Genomic DNA, 17,426 nt, shown 5'->3' with positions numbered 1-17,426 from the left:
TCAAGAACTATGTAAACTCCTTGCGTCAGAATGGTCGACATTATAGCCGTTATTTGGTAGTCAAGTATGATTTTATGACACAAAATTCGACATTGCAGGAGATTGACTGTGTGACATTTGATGCAGCATTAAGTTTGGTGTGGATAGTCATAGTATACTATACTATAGTTGTATTGTATAGTGGTAGTTGGTAATCATTGTAGTATTTTGATGACTAATATCGTTTGCAATATATATAGGATACCGCTATTTTTAAGCCTGAAGAGACAATGACTGCCAGTACGTTGATGTGTTAGGAATCCATGCAACATGCTACATACTATAATATTAACCATCCTATGCTATTGTATGGCTTCTCAGTTGAACAATTCAAAATATTTAGACCTCTATACCTATATTACAAGTTATTGATCATTCTGTCATGCTGCCAAGTGCCACTACCTGAAGAAAAATGATCATCAGCCCATACTGATGATGCAACAAACTGTCTGGATTACTTGATTGATTGCCTGGATTGGATTACTTTACTGTTTGGCACATTGCAAATATCTTGCCTTTCAAGACATGGCTTTACCACATCTAGACGAATTAATGATCTGATGGATTATTCCAAGAGAGCCGAACATAGGCAACTGAGAAATTGATGATGCCCTCGTAAAAAATTCAGCCTGGAGCCAATTATGATCACCACATAAAATTTGATCATGCGGTAAAAGGCAGTGTGTTTTCATGCCGACCGAAATGTCAGCAGATGATCTGACCACTGACTACTGTCCTGAACTTCTCTTCCGATGCTGATGTCTGCTTTGAAAATAATATTTCATTTGCGTACAGCAAGATAAGCGCTCTTCCGTAGATGCTATGAATCTGTCTAGACAAGTGGCTATGGAGGCAGAGGAAAAGACATGGGCATAAAGTCTCGGCAGTTATTGAACTTGATAAGGTTGACATGCATTCTTCAACTATTTTTTATGCTCTGGGTATCGAATGAAAACAAAAATTATTAAATTGCACTTCTTTCCAAGTATATTTGTAAATTCAATGAATCAAAGAATATCAGTTGTTCAGAATATTACGAAGTCAATGCATAAGAAACAATGTTCGTCGTCTTTAGAGGATGTTTATGAGTTGGTTGAACCAATATACAGAGGGGGTCAGCAACGAAGTACTATTTTACGAGTACTCGCGTCATTATGAGTTTAGGCTACTCCCACTTTTACTTGACACTTTTTAGGCAGTACCTTTTTGTCAGACCTGAGATCTTGTCAACTAGAAAGTAGCTTTGGCGCATGATTACCTCCCCTTAAAGCATGGGGTTGTCATAACAACTGGGGAAAATAGCCCCAGTACTACGGTAACTAAATTAATTTTTGAAAATTGCACCTATTTGTAGTGCCATCACTCTTTTGCGTTGATCAAGAAGAAGCACCGTGTAATGTTAACAGTCGTCATCTGGCATAAATTTCTAAAACTAAGCAACCTTCAACCAAATCTACTTCATGTAACGAATTTCTTGACTACTTTTCAAAAATTCATTTCTACTCTCACTTGAAGTACTTTTAACCTGTATTGGAAGTAATTAGTTCTACTTTTACTGGAGTATAAATTACGGAGTTACTTCTACTTCTACTCGGTTCCCAACAATGACTACGTTGACCACCTCTGGGTATAGGATGACCGATCTTGTCACTGCGATTGAGCTGCTCTAAGATTTATTTGATAGGTACTTCTCTTAGTTCCCTAAATAGCGCACATGTGACATCAACTATTTGTCAAAATCACGTGTGATTTTCCAAACCACTTCAGTCGCAGTTGCGAAGTAGTGCTTATAAAATCAGCATTGTATAAGGCAACAATGAAGTGCACTGCTTTGTTTAGTCTTGATGTCAGGTTCTCCCAAAAGATACTTCCGATGTGTTCAGCGACATTGTTTTATGTCAGCACGACAGCAGAGCAGACAGTATATCCTGATCCTTGCGGGTCCCAGCTGCTTCAGTCATATCTTCCATCCAAAATCAGGCCCCACAACAGACATATAGTGCTAATACTTAAACTAACAAATACTCTTACCAGAATGTAAACCAATCGCTCTACTTCAAATGCCAGAATTTAAGTATACATATGATCAGAGTTGAGTACCGTAATACGACTACGTTACCGAGGGATTTCTGCGTAATTCTGACGATGTCATTCGAAATGCTTTGTACAGGACTGACGTCTAGCATAGGTGAATCTCTGATGACTTCCACAACAAATTTCTGAAACGTTTACAACCAGAAATCAACAGTACAGTATGCTATATTTAGCACTGAAGCAGGTGCGCGAGAAAGTAGCTTGCTAACCAATTTGTGGTTGCTATGCGTATCTAGTCACGTGATCGAAGTCCTGCAAATGGCCTTTTGTTTCAATCCTAATTAACGCATAGTGTTCTATTGATTTTCGGTAGTAAACGTTGCAGGAATTAATCGTAGAAGTGATCAGAGACCAACCTGTGCTAGATATCACTCGTCCAGAGAGGATTTAGAACGATTTCATGAAAATAACACAGAAATTCCTCGGCGACGTAGTCATATTACGTTACTCAACTCTGATATGCAGGACCGTAACTATCGTACCCAAAGCTCCCAATTGGCGGTGGGGGTGGGGTAAGGCGAGCTCATAAGGGGCCAAAATTATTTCGTGAATAAACTTAAATTATAGAGTATTGCCAAATATCTTATTTATTGGGTACCCTTGCCCCTGAAAACAGGGTTGTAATGACTCGAGTCATGACTCGACTCGAGTCAGACTCGAGTCACGATTTTTTTGTGACTCGACTTGACTCGAGTCATTTTCTTGAAATGGGAAAATGACTCGACTCGACTCGAGTCAATATTTGTATTGACTCGACTTGTACTCGAGTCATTACGCATGACTCGACCCAAGTCAATGACTCGGCATATTTTATATGACTTGAAGATGAATAAATTTGCGAATCGTAATGGCCATTTCAACACATCTAACGAATTCTGCCTACATTGCTATTCGTCACCACTGCTATCGTTGCACTCGTCTGATATCAGACATGCCGCCGCAAAAACAACAGACAATGATACCATAGTGTCCTATACGGTGTCGACACAAGCAAATCTCACGGCTCAGTGAAATTGATTCACGTCACAATTTCAATTTGGCTACAGGCAATTAGACGGTCATTTTTGACCGGCTTGCCGAGCATTAAATCTGGTAAAACGGGTATCAATCGAAAGCTGACTCTGCACCGATTACGAAAATATAAATTATATTCCGCTCGTGGCCCTGGAACCCCCACAATCAGCCTCTAATTTTCCATTGTTGTGGAGATTGGCATTGGGACGCAACAATGCTGCCTGGCACTTTTGCTCTTGAGCTACTCTCTCGTTTCGCCAGACAGCATTGTGGCGTCCCAATGCCAATCAGGGTCGTACCAACCCTGCTCTCACTCTACAACCATGCGGATAGGCACATCCTCACTGTCAATTACTTGCGTGCATTAGTTGAAGCATTGAAAAATTATCTTTTAAAGCGTTTGTTTTAAAACAAGAGTGTTTGAAAATGTGAACATGAGCACAACTGATGAGTCTTTGGAAAGGTCTATCGGCAATCCGGAACCGTTTGGTGAAACCATCTACCTCACATCTTGCGTGCTCGATCCGAAATTTGCTTTCCATTGGCTTATGGATCGAAATTGCTCAGAACAATCCCGAATTGCACTGCGGCAGAAAATAATCGAGTTGATAATGACTGAGGCTGACACTCATTCATACGATATGACCAGCCAAGGTACAAAATCATCCAGTGACGAAGAGGTAGGCTACTAGATCCTCCGCAATCAAAGTACTTAAGACTTTTCAATTATACAAGCAAACAATCGAAGCAAAGTTCAATTAGAGCCAATGCAATGACTCAGATGGTCAAGTACTTGGAAGAGACTGATAAGCTCATGTGTTGATTTGAAAGCGATGATTCTTTGCATTTTTGGGCGACTCGAAAGAATGAGTATCCAACGCTCTTCAGTGTGGTTCAAAAATGGTTGTCAATTCCTGCATCTAGTGCACCAGTGGAACGTGTATTCAGTAGAGGTGGATTTATTCTAAAGCCATCCCGCTTTAATATATCTGAGGAGCTCGTTTCCACTTTGGTATTTTTAAAGTGTAACTCATCATTGATTTGATCGGCTGTCTGTGAAAACACACAATACCCTCTGTCCATTTGAGGTTTTGTTAGGTATGTGCATTGAGCACGTGAGAAATAATGAATGGCTAATGCCGCGTGATGTTTGTACAATAGGACTGTTCAAATGCAATTGGGAAAACCTTAAGTAATATCAAAAGGTATCTGTTTTTTTTTCACTGCACAATGCACATAGCTGCATGCGCGCTTTTACAGCATGCTGGCCTGTTGTAAATACCTCTACATCAGGGGTCACCAACCTTTTTGCAACCGAGGGCTACTTTTGGGTAATGATTGAAGAGGCGGGCTACTATTTACTCCCGCCGTTTACCCGCGTCATACTTAATTTCCACTTTGATATTCATAGCACTGGGCAGGCATGGGCATCATGTTATCTGTTTCGATAGCAGTCAGTGGGAAGCCTTACATTGTATGATATCAACTAGTGCGCTGCACTCTGGTATTTAACTTGACACTGCAATTCTGAGTGAGTGTTCCAGATTTGCATTAATTAAGCGTGTTTTGTGTTTGTTTTTTATGAAGTTCATGTCCCAAAAGGCTGATTCACAACGATAAGTCGAAATACAAGCAATTACTACTAAATAAATACAGTCCATCCTCAAGATTACCGGACCACGACTGACCTATCGATCTCGCTTCCCATGACATGCCGCCCTATTTCTTGTCCCATTCTTTTTCTATACTATCTTCTTTACTTTCATTCAGTGTGCATGCCTCCTCTTTACATCGCCTAGGCCAAGGTGGGTGTCAGATTCCATAGACTACTCCTTGTCGCTTCGACATCTTCCTGTCTTTCATTGTATCGCATTTTGTGGTGTATTGAACTGATAAAATTGCTAATAAACCAATGGTGATAATGATGATGATAAGTTGAACCATAGACGCTTGCATTCTTCATAGCTGCTGCGCATACACCCCTGTACTTTTCCGTATCAACAATGCACTAAACGTTTGCTGCAGACTTAGATGGGGGTCATTTTGTAGTGTTACAATTGCAATCTCCAACTGTTCAGCATCCAGAACTTACAAGATTTCATTATACCGGGCAGCAGCAACGATTACAGAAAGTTAGAAACATGATATATCAAACTGCGTTGAGTGTAACAGAAACAAGCTGTGCCAAAAGATGCATTATGTAATGGGTATACAGATATCGAAAATCTGCTAGTACTTCACGGCTATCTGACTCCGAATAGTAATATTGTTTACTACTTTGGCATTGTCCTGGTCGTCGAGCTATCGCAACGGAACCCCCTACCATTTCAAGAAGACCGTGGACGGCATTCCGTCATGTCGCCTTTATAGGCAATGCGCGGTATCTTGAATTTCTGGTGATTCTATCACATACATCTATATATCACTTATTGTAATTGAAGATATTTTCAGGTGTTTATACATGTAAGTTACATGTTAGTGTGTTTGGAACAAGTATAGCTGAATCAATCAATCTATATATTTAAAAGCTCACTGGTAATAATCTGACGAACATTGGTAAATGCTGCTATTCCACCTATTTTTAGAATCGGCTCGCGGGCTACTCATCTAGTCCCCGCGGGCTACCTGGTGCCCGCGGGCACCGGGTTGGTGACCCCTGCTCTACATAAACATGCATCTGTTGATTCTCTATCAGCTGGTATCTTGACTTGAATTCGTTGGTTCACTATGAGATAGTATGTAGACGTGAATTCGTTGGTTCTCTATAAGCTATTTATGAGCTATCGTCGATGTGCTCATCATAAAAACTGAATGCTTGAATTGGTGATGTATCAGACTGACAAGACATATATTTGATTTTAAGTTCTAACTTAATGAAGTTATCTGTAGCATCGGTAGATGAGGCCAGGACCTGTCCTTTAACTGCCTAAATAAACACGTGCCAAGACTCTGATATGGACAAAATGAGCATGTTTGGCAAGCAAGGAATTCGATATCACCCAAGCAGGATTGAAAACATGAGTTGAACGTGACTTCAATACTGTGACTTGGACTCGACTCGAGTCATAACACTATGACTCGGACTTGACCCTTTAAACGATGACTTGGACTCGGACTCGACTCGGTGATGAATTGAAAATGACTCGACTTGACTCGAGTCAAAACCACAAAAGTAAGATTGACTCGTGACTCGGAACCATGTGACTTGGTTACAACCCTGCCTGAAAAAACGCATGATTTATAGAAATGGGCATTTCAGCGTCGGTCATTACCGTGCCACGACGCTCCGAACGGAGCTTTGGAGCAGTTTCAAATTTTACATTGCTCTAACTCCCGCTCTGGAGCTCTCTTCTATCAAAAAATAGCTCCGGCTCCAGCACTGGAGCTCATTGATACCAATGATCCGCCTCGGGCTCCGAAAACTATCTAATGGTTCGGTTGTAGCTGTTGGGAAGAATGTTTTAGAAGAATCTGCCATCAAGACTAACTAAAGCAGTACACAACAGTGTTGCGTTATACAATGGATTTTGTTACTGTGAATACTTCACAACTGCGATTAAAGGTGACTCGGAAAATCAGACTGGATTTTGATAAATGATAATTGATGTCACATGTTCCCTGTTTAGGGAGATAACTATCAAATAAATTTTAGAGCAACTCAACCGCATTCACGAGATCAGTCACCCTATATCAAGAGGTGGTTAAAGTAGTCATCGTTGGTAATCAAGTAGAAGTACCGTCGTACTTTTCTACACTAATAAAAGTGCAAGTGACGATTTCCAAGATATTTCAAAAGTACTTCAAGAGGAAGTAGAAATGAATGTCTGAATAGTAGTCAAGAAATTTGTTACATGAAGTAGATTCGGTCGAGGGTCGCAGACTTTTAGAAATGGCACGGTGCATCTTATTGATAAGCGCAAAAGGATGACGACAAGTGCAAGTTTTTGTTGCACTAAAATCGCGAAAAAGTTTCACTTAATTTTGACAAAAGTTACAGTAAAAAGTTTCATTTATAATTTTTGTTGAATAAGTAGAGTATGAGATACTCGAAGGTTCCATTGCAGAGTTGTCAAATATGCTACTTTGCCATTTTACGGACATTCTGGCAAGACCGCCAAAAATTACATTTTTGTCGGTACATAGCACAAAAATTACGCATTGCTGGAATAAGTTTTCCCTAAAAAGCCAAAAAGCATAGCGATAACCCACCCACTAAAACAAGTCAGAAACACATCCCAAACCACTTAGGTCTGTAAACATGTCGCAGAAACATTCAATCCTGGCGACTTTGACAAAATCAATAGCCTGAAAAATGTGGCCCAGGCAGTGAATGTGTAAATTTCTGCATTCTCGCCTGGGCGTTCGTGAAATGGGAAATTATCTCAAAGTCAAACGATAGAATTTATAAAGCGATCTATTTATATATTGTTCGGACACGGTCGTGTTTGGCAGAGGTAGTCGAACTTCTTGCTTGCAAGCAAGCCATGGTGTCATAGATAACAGTGAGATGCAGGTAACCCATCGTGTAGCTCTTTGTTTAGCAAATCGAAGATAATAGAACCATACTAGAAATAGTTTATAGCATGGTTTTAAACCACTCCTTTATATTTTTACGCAATATTTGATCAAAGTTGCAGTGATATTGGTATGAAAAATAGAGAAAAGCTGCACTATAAAATCCCTCCAAACAGCTTAAAATATCATAGTACATAGATTCTGAGTATATAGTAAGATGTCGGAAGTTGTAAAAAAAATTGCAAGAGTTGAAAAAACTTGTCCTAGCGATGACACTGCAAATCGGCGCAATTTTCAAAGGTTTACTTCTTTACCGTGGTACTGGGCTTATTTTACCGAGCTGGTATGACAACTTCACGCTCGAAGGGGATGCAATAATGGGCCAAAACTACTTTTTAGTGTACAAAATCCAAAGTCTGAAAAGATTGAAGTGTCTGAAAAGTGTCACGTATAGAAGTGCGAAGTAGCCTAAACAGATAATAATTTGAGTACTGTGGTAAAGTAATTATTCGTTGCTGATCACCTCTGTATATTGGTCCAGTCAACTCTGAAACATCCCCGAAAGATACCGATTTTTGCGGGACGACGAGCATTGTTTATTTTACATTGCCTTTGTAATGTTCTGAACTAAATATATTCTTTGCTTCCATGAATGTACGACTAAACATGGAATGAAGTGGATTTTCTTATTTTTGTTTTGCATTCAATCTGAAATCATAAGAAATAGATGAAGAAGAATGAATGTCAAACTAATCAGGTTCAATAATTGATGACATTTTATGCCTGTGTCTTTTACTGTACCACTTACTTGTCTGGACAAATTATGTTAATACATTTAACATTATGTTAGGGTTAACATATTTTAGTGGCCCAAATTCCGGACACTCTTCAGCGCTTACTAGCGGATTTTTAAAATGAGGACAAAAATAATGACACGAGCAAAGCTTTGCCTATCGACTGTATACAGGAGTGAAACACAGGTCCCGAACTGCGCCATCTCAAATACGAGTTCTGGTGATTGCTAGAATCTACACCAGATTTCTTCCCAGGCCGTTTCGGATGAGACTATTTATGAGCCAAAATGCCGATCGGCACAGCGAAGAATGAATTAGTTTCCAACTCATTTCCATTCAAGTACACTGTTTTCTATACCGCTTTCTATCTTTTTCTGTAGGCCTATCTTGACTAAATCTGCGTTGAAGAGATGTGTGTCCCAGTCGCGCGCGTGGATAGATGGAAATACCTCTCAACTGAAACTGGTACTTCTAAGCTGACATGTCATGAGTCAAGTCACACTTACTCTCACTGTATCGTATTACTGTCATGATACATGCATCATATATTAATTTCCGAAGCATTAATGACTTAGTCAATCGAACATCATTTGACGAACCACATTTGAAATATTTTGGACTAGTGTCGGCATGTTGGACATTTACCATCTACATCGTCGTTCGGTCAAAAGTGTTCCTTGCAGCAATAGTATTTCCTTTGGCGCTACTTAGAGGAGGGCAGAATAACAGATACATGAATTTGATTGTTGAACCAATAGAGCTTTGCAAAACAAATCCCTATTTGATATATGTGATAACGAATGAGGTATGTACATTGTACACTGTGCAGACAATCGAATAATGGAAATATAGTATATATATATATATGAGGTATATATATGCCTCATAGAGTTCAATAATTGGTAAACCTCGAAAACAATGAAATATTCTATATTTGGTCTTATTCTGCGAAATGGTCACCCCTAGTTTTACTGAAGATATCAAAGACGTTTAGAATTAGGGGAAGGTAGTATCGTGACTTTGATTATTACAGCCCTTACGTCAATACCAGGCGGTATGAGAGTATCCGGTAGATCTTCCGTCTCACCAGTCACAGGATTAAGACTTTGAAATGATCTCGTCTGTTCATACACCCCCTCGCGGTTCTTCATCCCGCCTCCAACCACGTATAATAAACCATCTGCAGCAGCGGCCGCAAACTTGTTTCGCGGTATACGCAGGTTGTGCTCTTCAGAAGAGCTCCAACGATTCCCAGGTGCATGGAACTCGTAAACGGCGGGGTTTCCCTCCCAGCTGATGAAATAAACGATACCCTGCGTTGCCACGAGTCTGCCTCCTTCTCGTGTAAGACGATGCCTCGCAACAGCGTTCCATCTGCTATCAACCAACGGCTGGTGACTATCCATTGTTTTCTCATAATAATAATAATAATAATGTAATCGTGTCGTTCTATTCTTGCCGCCTCCTGCAAAGAGTATACCAAATTCCGACACGAGTTCCAAATTGTATCTTGCCTGATTCATGGATACAGCATCGGTCCATCTGAATCCGTCATAGAATTCGGTCGTGTTAAGCGGACCATCTGTTGAAAAAGCATTCCATTAGGGTGCATCTGAATGGTTCATTTACTTCACAAAAAGTATGCTTGAAGCGACTCAATGAAGTTAAATTTTAGGTGGTGTTATATCAGGGGCGGGCAACATACGGCCCGCGACGGGATTTTAACCGGCCCGCATAGAGTTTCTACCCTGAAAGTGAAATTCAAATTTGAACGTATTGCAATTTTTATGCGTCAAAGAATGAAGCCAATTGAGGCAACCAGAGAAAGATGGCCATGAAACAACTTGTTCTGTTCGGGTCTACTTACATGTCCGAGCAAACATTTTCTTCCATGAACATTAACAAGGCAATATAACTGATGTTAACGTGCAGTCTTTACTAAGGGTTTCTACTTCCGACATACAACCATGGTTAAAAGAACCTGTTGTCAACTTTGATCGACCACAGATGTCTGATTGACTGTTAATATATTCATTAAGTATTGTTTGCAGTCCCTATGCTTAAAACTTGAAGTATATATTATATACGATTTATACCTTCCATAGGTTGATAAATACGCGATGGATGTATCGATTCTCTAATCCGGACCGCAAAGTATTTCATTTTCCCATATTATGCTCGCCGACCGGCGATGTTGCCCGCCCCTCTGTTACATGAACAATGAACATTGTACGCCAGCTTAGACAAAGTGGGGCCCTGGAGACAAATGCGGCCCACGACGCGATTCTGACTGGCCTGCGAAAAGTAGTCTGAGATTTATAACATAAACCTACTATTGAATAGTAGGCCTACTGTGTGAACTAAAACCATATAGCTCTCTAAATTGAGTCGGAATGCGTCAAGCCTACTTGCTCGTAGGCCTATTCGTGCGAGGCGGATCGAGAAATTCTCTGATCCGACTCCGATAGTGTTTTTAACTACCTGGTCCGACTCCGGTCTGACTTCTAGGCTTGATTCTAGAAATGACTGTTATCCGGTCCGAATAACTGACTATAATCATCTACTCACAGGTTGGTATTGAATATTGATTGAATCAATAAAATCAGGAAATTAAAAACTCAAAGATTAAGCCCAGCCCTTATCCGAAGTAATTATGTCTACTTGGTCTTGGCATACGGTTCATTTCCATGAACTGGGCAATATTACTATTGATTCCAGTGTGGAAGAGGAAAGGTTTGCTCTTTTCCTTGTAAAAAAGTAGTGATATGGCTACGATCCAACTCCAGTCGTATCAGGAAAATTCAAACTGGCTCCGGTCCGTATGTGTACAGAGATTACCGTACGTAGCCTACGTATAGGTCGTATATTCTGAATTCAAAATGACACAAATATAGCATAGGGTTGTCATGCTTCCAGCTTTTCCTGGGCATGCGCGGAATTTCACTGTAAAAACTGCATCGGGGAGGAAATTCTAAAACAGTGGTTCCTGAACTTTTGAGAGCGCGACCCAAATCTGCGTTTGCGATATCTCGCGACCCAAGGAATGAATTTCTTGCGTTACTATGCTACATTTTCAAGTTTATATCTCTCAAAATCAAGCACTGAAAAACTATAGCGCTTCCTATGGCATGCGAAATGTTGATATGATTTAGATCAGAACTTCTGTTTTTTTTGGTCACTTATGTTTTTTTGGTCCCGCTATCTCTTTCTACCCGCTGCTGCAGTAACGAAAGTACATTTCTGTCAAGTGTTACCTGAAGAGCTTCTTCGAGGTACAGCAGTGGCGGCTCGTCCTATAGGGCAACTGGGGCATTGCCCCACCTAAAATTCTGTTCAATAACAATTTAACCATTTATAGACGCACAGCACACAATATATACCGAGATCACAGCGAAACCCGCGTTCTTCTTGTGCTTTCGCTTGCAAATGCCCATACATAGCGAAGTCTCTGCGAAAATCAAATTCTCTTCTGTGTTTTCGCTTTGTGAATGCCTAGCCGGGTAGGCTCATAACAAGCTTTCACTATCTATTCTCTCAAAGCCGCGCACAATTAAGAAACGGTGATATACTCTCTCCTATTCGTAAAATGGCCGAGCAACCGGGGCATATATGCCTGTCGCCCCTAAGGTGTGATGTAACAATCGTATCTATGTCAGTAGTATAGTCGATCGCTCGTGAATCGCCATTGGTTCTTATGGGCGGGGTGGTGAGGTGCCTGAAAACCGGGGGTGATGATGGCACCCTTTTAGACCCCCCTTGTGGCGGTGAGGTGCCATGTGTTCTTATGGATGCGGTGATGATGGTACCCTTTCCGGTATAGGCTGCGGCGGTGAGGTGCCTGAAAACTCGTGGTGGTGATGACACCCTTTTGACCCCCCTCTCGGCGGTGAGGTGCCATGTGTTCTTATGGATGCGGTGATGATGGTACCCTTTCCGGTATAGGCTGCGGTGGTGAGGTGCCTGAAAACCTGGGGTGGTGACTCGCCTTTTTTGCTATAGGCGGTGGCGGTGATTCGCCTGTCGTGTATTCTTGCGGGATCTGTGGTGATTCGTCATGTGTTCTTATGGGTGCGGTCGTGATTCGCACTTTCAGGCATCTCTCGCGCGGTGTTGAATATGTACGAGTCACCAACAATAACCGCACAAACGGAAACGTGGCTTGTTGTGAGGATTAAGCAGTGCGACCTATATTTCGAATGACCTGCGCGCTGAATTGTTTCCGTGCAGTCGTGTGCTACTATCGATTATTACACTAGACCAGTCAGTGCGAAATAGTTTACCAAATCTAGGAATCAGTCGCATGGTGTTACTTTAGTAATTAGTTTACCACAGAGCCGGCGTAGACGGTGATTCGAATATCAATAATAGTCGCGTTCGCAAACTAACACTTCAAAAAGATGTGAAATATTTGTAAAATCCTACGATCGCTCACAAGATACCACTTCCGGCATATCGATCTATCACTCAATACACAACCGAAGTTTAATTGTAATTGAATGCGTAAATTAGTCACCTCGACATAAAAATTCGAAAACAACAACTTGATGCTTTATGTTCTCACTCTAATTTCATGATAAGTGTATTAAGTGCCGAATAACAGATACACCACCGGCGAGACTTGAATACCAACAAATTGTCACTTATTTCTATTCTAGCCGTAATCCTTTGTGAAGTTAACGCTTATTCAAAAAGGTGTGAAATACTTTTCAAAACCCCGCGATCGCTAACAAGATAATGTCTCGGACATACCCATCTTTCACGACTTGGTGTCATAGCCATACCGATCGCTCACGCGGTGAAATTTTAGTAATCAGTTTGTCACAGAACTAGATTTCACTGGTAAGATTTAATAAATACCGACTATCAGAACCATCAGTGTGGGTAACTTGAATAGCAACAAATTGTCACTTATTTCCGACGGGGAAATTCACTAAACCACAGTACATTGTGCGATTTTGAAAAACAGATGTTTGCGCTTGCGTTTTGATATGTGCGATCCAGTAACTACATCCGTTTTGCGAACACGGCTTGTTGTGAGGATTACGCGCGCGCCCTATATTTCTAATGACCTGCGCGCTGAATTTTTTCCTGTGCAGCTGTTTCGTGCTACAGTATACTGAACTATCGTATCGATTATTACACTAATCCAGTCAGCACTATTACATTCAGGAGTATTCAGTATTCAGCAGCGACACGAAAAGCGATCAACAATAGTCGCGTTCGCAAACTAACACTTCAAAAAGATGTGAAATATTTGTAAAATCCTACGATCGCTCACAAGATAACATATCGATCTATCACTCAATACACAACCGAAGTTGAATTGTAATTGAATGCGTAAATTTATCACCTCGACATCAAAATTCGAAAACAACAACTTGATGCTTTATGTTCTCACTCTAATTTCATGATAAGTGTAATAAGTGCCGAATAACAGATACACCACCGGCGAGACTTGAATAGCAACGAATTGTCACTTATTTCCGACGGGGAAATTCACTAAACCGTATTACATTGTGCGATTTTGAAAAACAGATGTTTGCGCTTGCGTTTTGATATGTGTGACCCTCTAACTACGTCCGTTTTGCGAACACGACTTGTTGTGAGGATTACGCAGCGCGTGTGGCCTATATTTCGAATGACCTGTGCGCTGAATTATTTCCCGTCCAGCCGTGTGCTACTATCGATTATTACACTACTCCAGTCAGTGCGAAATAGTTTGCTAAATCTAAGAATCAGTCGCATGGCGTTACTTTAGTAATTAGTTTACCATAGAGCCGGCGTAGACGGTGATTCGAATACCAACAAATTTTCACTTATTTCTGACCCAACCCTAATCCTCTGTGAAGTTGACGCTTATTCAAAAAAGGTGTGAAATAATTGTAAAATACTAAGCCGAAACCGATTATTTTCACTTTGGCGTAGTGCACATTGAAATAGGATTGACAAACATGACTACCAACTTCCCCACAGTCCCGTTTCGATATTATACGCACATTGATTTGAAACAAGTAATGGAACATTGCAACTCTATTCGCGATCCGACTTTTCGTTTGTCAAAGCGACATTTTAACATCTTACAATACTCAAAAGAATTATTTACAACATTAACAAGTGTTCAAAATCTAGTTTTCACTTACTTGATTATATCACTGCAACTCACAAATTTGAATTAATTCATCCTGGTTGTATTCGTATGATCGGTCTTTTTTATTCGATTGTAAAGGTCGTTACTATTCTGAAGACAAAGTAAGCTATTTACTAATCGACACATAAATGACTTGACATAAACATATTATATTTTGAGTATACGAGATTTGAATGTCTGAACAATAACTGAGAAATAATTTATCACAATAAAATCCGTATATTACAGCGTAAAAGATGTTTGAATGTCAGCAACTCTGTACGGTCATAGTTACTCCCACTAATTTACCCGACCAACTCGTCATGATCATTCCTGAAATCAACACAAATATGACCACTGACTTGAGTTAACCACAAAACAGCATCAAGTTTTAAATCCACTTGTAGCTTACGGATTATTTGAATGCTGGTTATGTTTTGTTGTAATTGAGTTAACGGAAATAGTATTACGTCTCGACATCTTACCATCTTACCATATTCAAAGAATCAACCACGAAAACATTGTCAAGTAAATCCGTTACCCGACCAACTCAAACAGTATCAATATGAAAAACAACCAAACATACACGAATCCATACAATCACTAAAACCTAAAATCCATAACAAGCTTGGTTGTATTCATATCCCTACGCGTCTTTTTTTATTCAACTTGAAAAGTCGTTACTATTCTGTAAGATAGAGGAATTACTACGTGGTATATTCTGCAAGACAAACTAATTACTACTCGGTATATTTTGTAAGATAAAAGTAATTACTTCTCAGTGTCGGCAACTTGAGATTAACATAATATGTTTGAGTATACGAGATTCGACAGTCTGACCATCGTAGTTGAGAATTCATTTCTTACAATCGAACACAGGTGTTATATCAAAAATTATCATGATGTAAACATAAGGATTGACACATTGATTTGACATATGAGATTTTGTAATAGGTGATCATTACTTTATTATTAAATTATTTGCGTTAATTAGACCCCGCGTTGTGGTAAATGTTATGACAGCAACAAACTTTTCAGTACCAATGTTATTAACATATTAAGCTGCAAAACTATGTGTGTCTGAAATGTTCTCGATAGGAAAATTACTCCACCTTGGTAAAAATCACTCTGCGTATCGCGGATATCAGAAAATATTTACAGTAACCAAGACTAAAGTTGAAACAACAATATCGGTATTATTACATTCAACACCCGATGCAAAATGCTTTATTGGTCTAATTCACAACGGGTAATTGAAACGACTAAGTGTAGAGTATATCACAATGACACGGCGTTACTATTGAATCCAACAATTGATACGATTTATTGTCGAGATTTGTGACAGCGCATTGAAACATACACAACTTACAGAGTGTGAAAATATCACTTTGGGTATCGAGTACCGTTTGAAGCGCGCGATCAATACATAATTCCGTTCGCACTCTCTAAGATGTTGTGAAGTCTACAGATTTACACTTCAAGACTTTGATCAACACAGAAGCAATTTGGAATATCTTTACTGGACGCATCCTATTCTACTAGACTTGAGTGATACACAAAACTCATAGCATTAACAAAATCGCAATAGGCGCTACACTGAAATCTACAAAATGTGTTTGTATCGTTGTTAGTGATCATAAATTATCATTTAAATAAGTAATTGTAATCATAAAACCAAACTTGTGAAAGTCATTACCATAACAAAAGAATATTGTAGGTTGCTTGCTAAATGTATGCCGGAAATATTTGTAGAACGCTCACGACCAAAGAAATCGGAAATTTCTCCCCATTGTCATTCGTCAAAGTATATGTTGTCACAATACTCATCCCGTAAAAGATCTTACTTGTATGTGATTGAATCGCCGGTAATCAACTCGCTAAATCAAACCATAAGGAAATTTCACTCAGTCATCGGATTATCATATTAAACAGCGTCGCTTAATCGGCGTAGAGCGTTTTTCTAAATGCAAATCATACCTGACCAACAGAAAACAATTTTCACTCACCTTGTAATGAAACCAAGCGGTGGGCCTTCGTTCAATATTTTGTTTGTGTCAGATACTTTGCAATAAACACACACACTGGAGTGGTTGAGCTTTACATCATCAAGCTGTCATCTTTAAATCGAGATCACATCCGACTTGTAACTGTATCGTTTACCTAACCGAGTTGTATGCACAGTTTCATATTTTTATCATTTAGTGATTGCTGAACATACCAAACGATACACATTCACTTCCGAAATACTGCGTTGATCTCAATTCCCTTTGTCGTGATAACCGACGTACATTTGTTTCGAATTCGTAACAGCCGACTTTTCTATGACACGATAAATTTTGACAAGTTATGCTTAGAAGATTGGTTGCATATCGCGAAAAATAACATACTGCTCATATTGATACCGGTAATCGGTATTTTCACGCGAGTCGATTTTCAAATGAGTAAAATTTATTACATGAGTTTCTCCGCTTAATGTAAATGAAAACTCAGTCGTCTTTTAACATCACAAAGACATTGATAAAAAGCAAGCAATCAAACACAACACTTTGTACGACACTAATTATTGTTCCACACATCTCATTTCATACTAAGTGTATACGAAAGATATTCATGTTACACGAAAATATTCGCTCATGCTACAAACCTGTACAATGATTGGTGGTGTAAGGCCAGCACAATTGTGGTATCCATACGAGTTTAGTTAACACAATTTACGACACCGAGGTCGCCCCATCTTTCGTAAGACAACAGACCAAGGCTTCAGGATATGTCCATGTCATAACAATAAATCAGCTACTCCAACAACAGAGTACATATGTTTTCTAGCACGGTGCTTACATCTT

This window comes from Botryllus schlosseri, chromosome 12 (genome assembly GCF_051294905.1).
Source record: "Botryllus schlosseri isolate E-star chromosome 12, Bs_hap1, whole genome shotgun sequence".
Classification (NCBI taxonomy): Eukaryota; Metazoa; Chordata; class Ascidiacea; order Stolidobranchia; family Styelidae; genus Botryllus; species Botryllus schlosseri.
The sequence above is the reverse complement of the archived record's forward strand: the minus strand, read 5'-3'. Positions refer to the sequence as shown.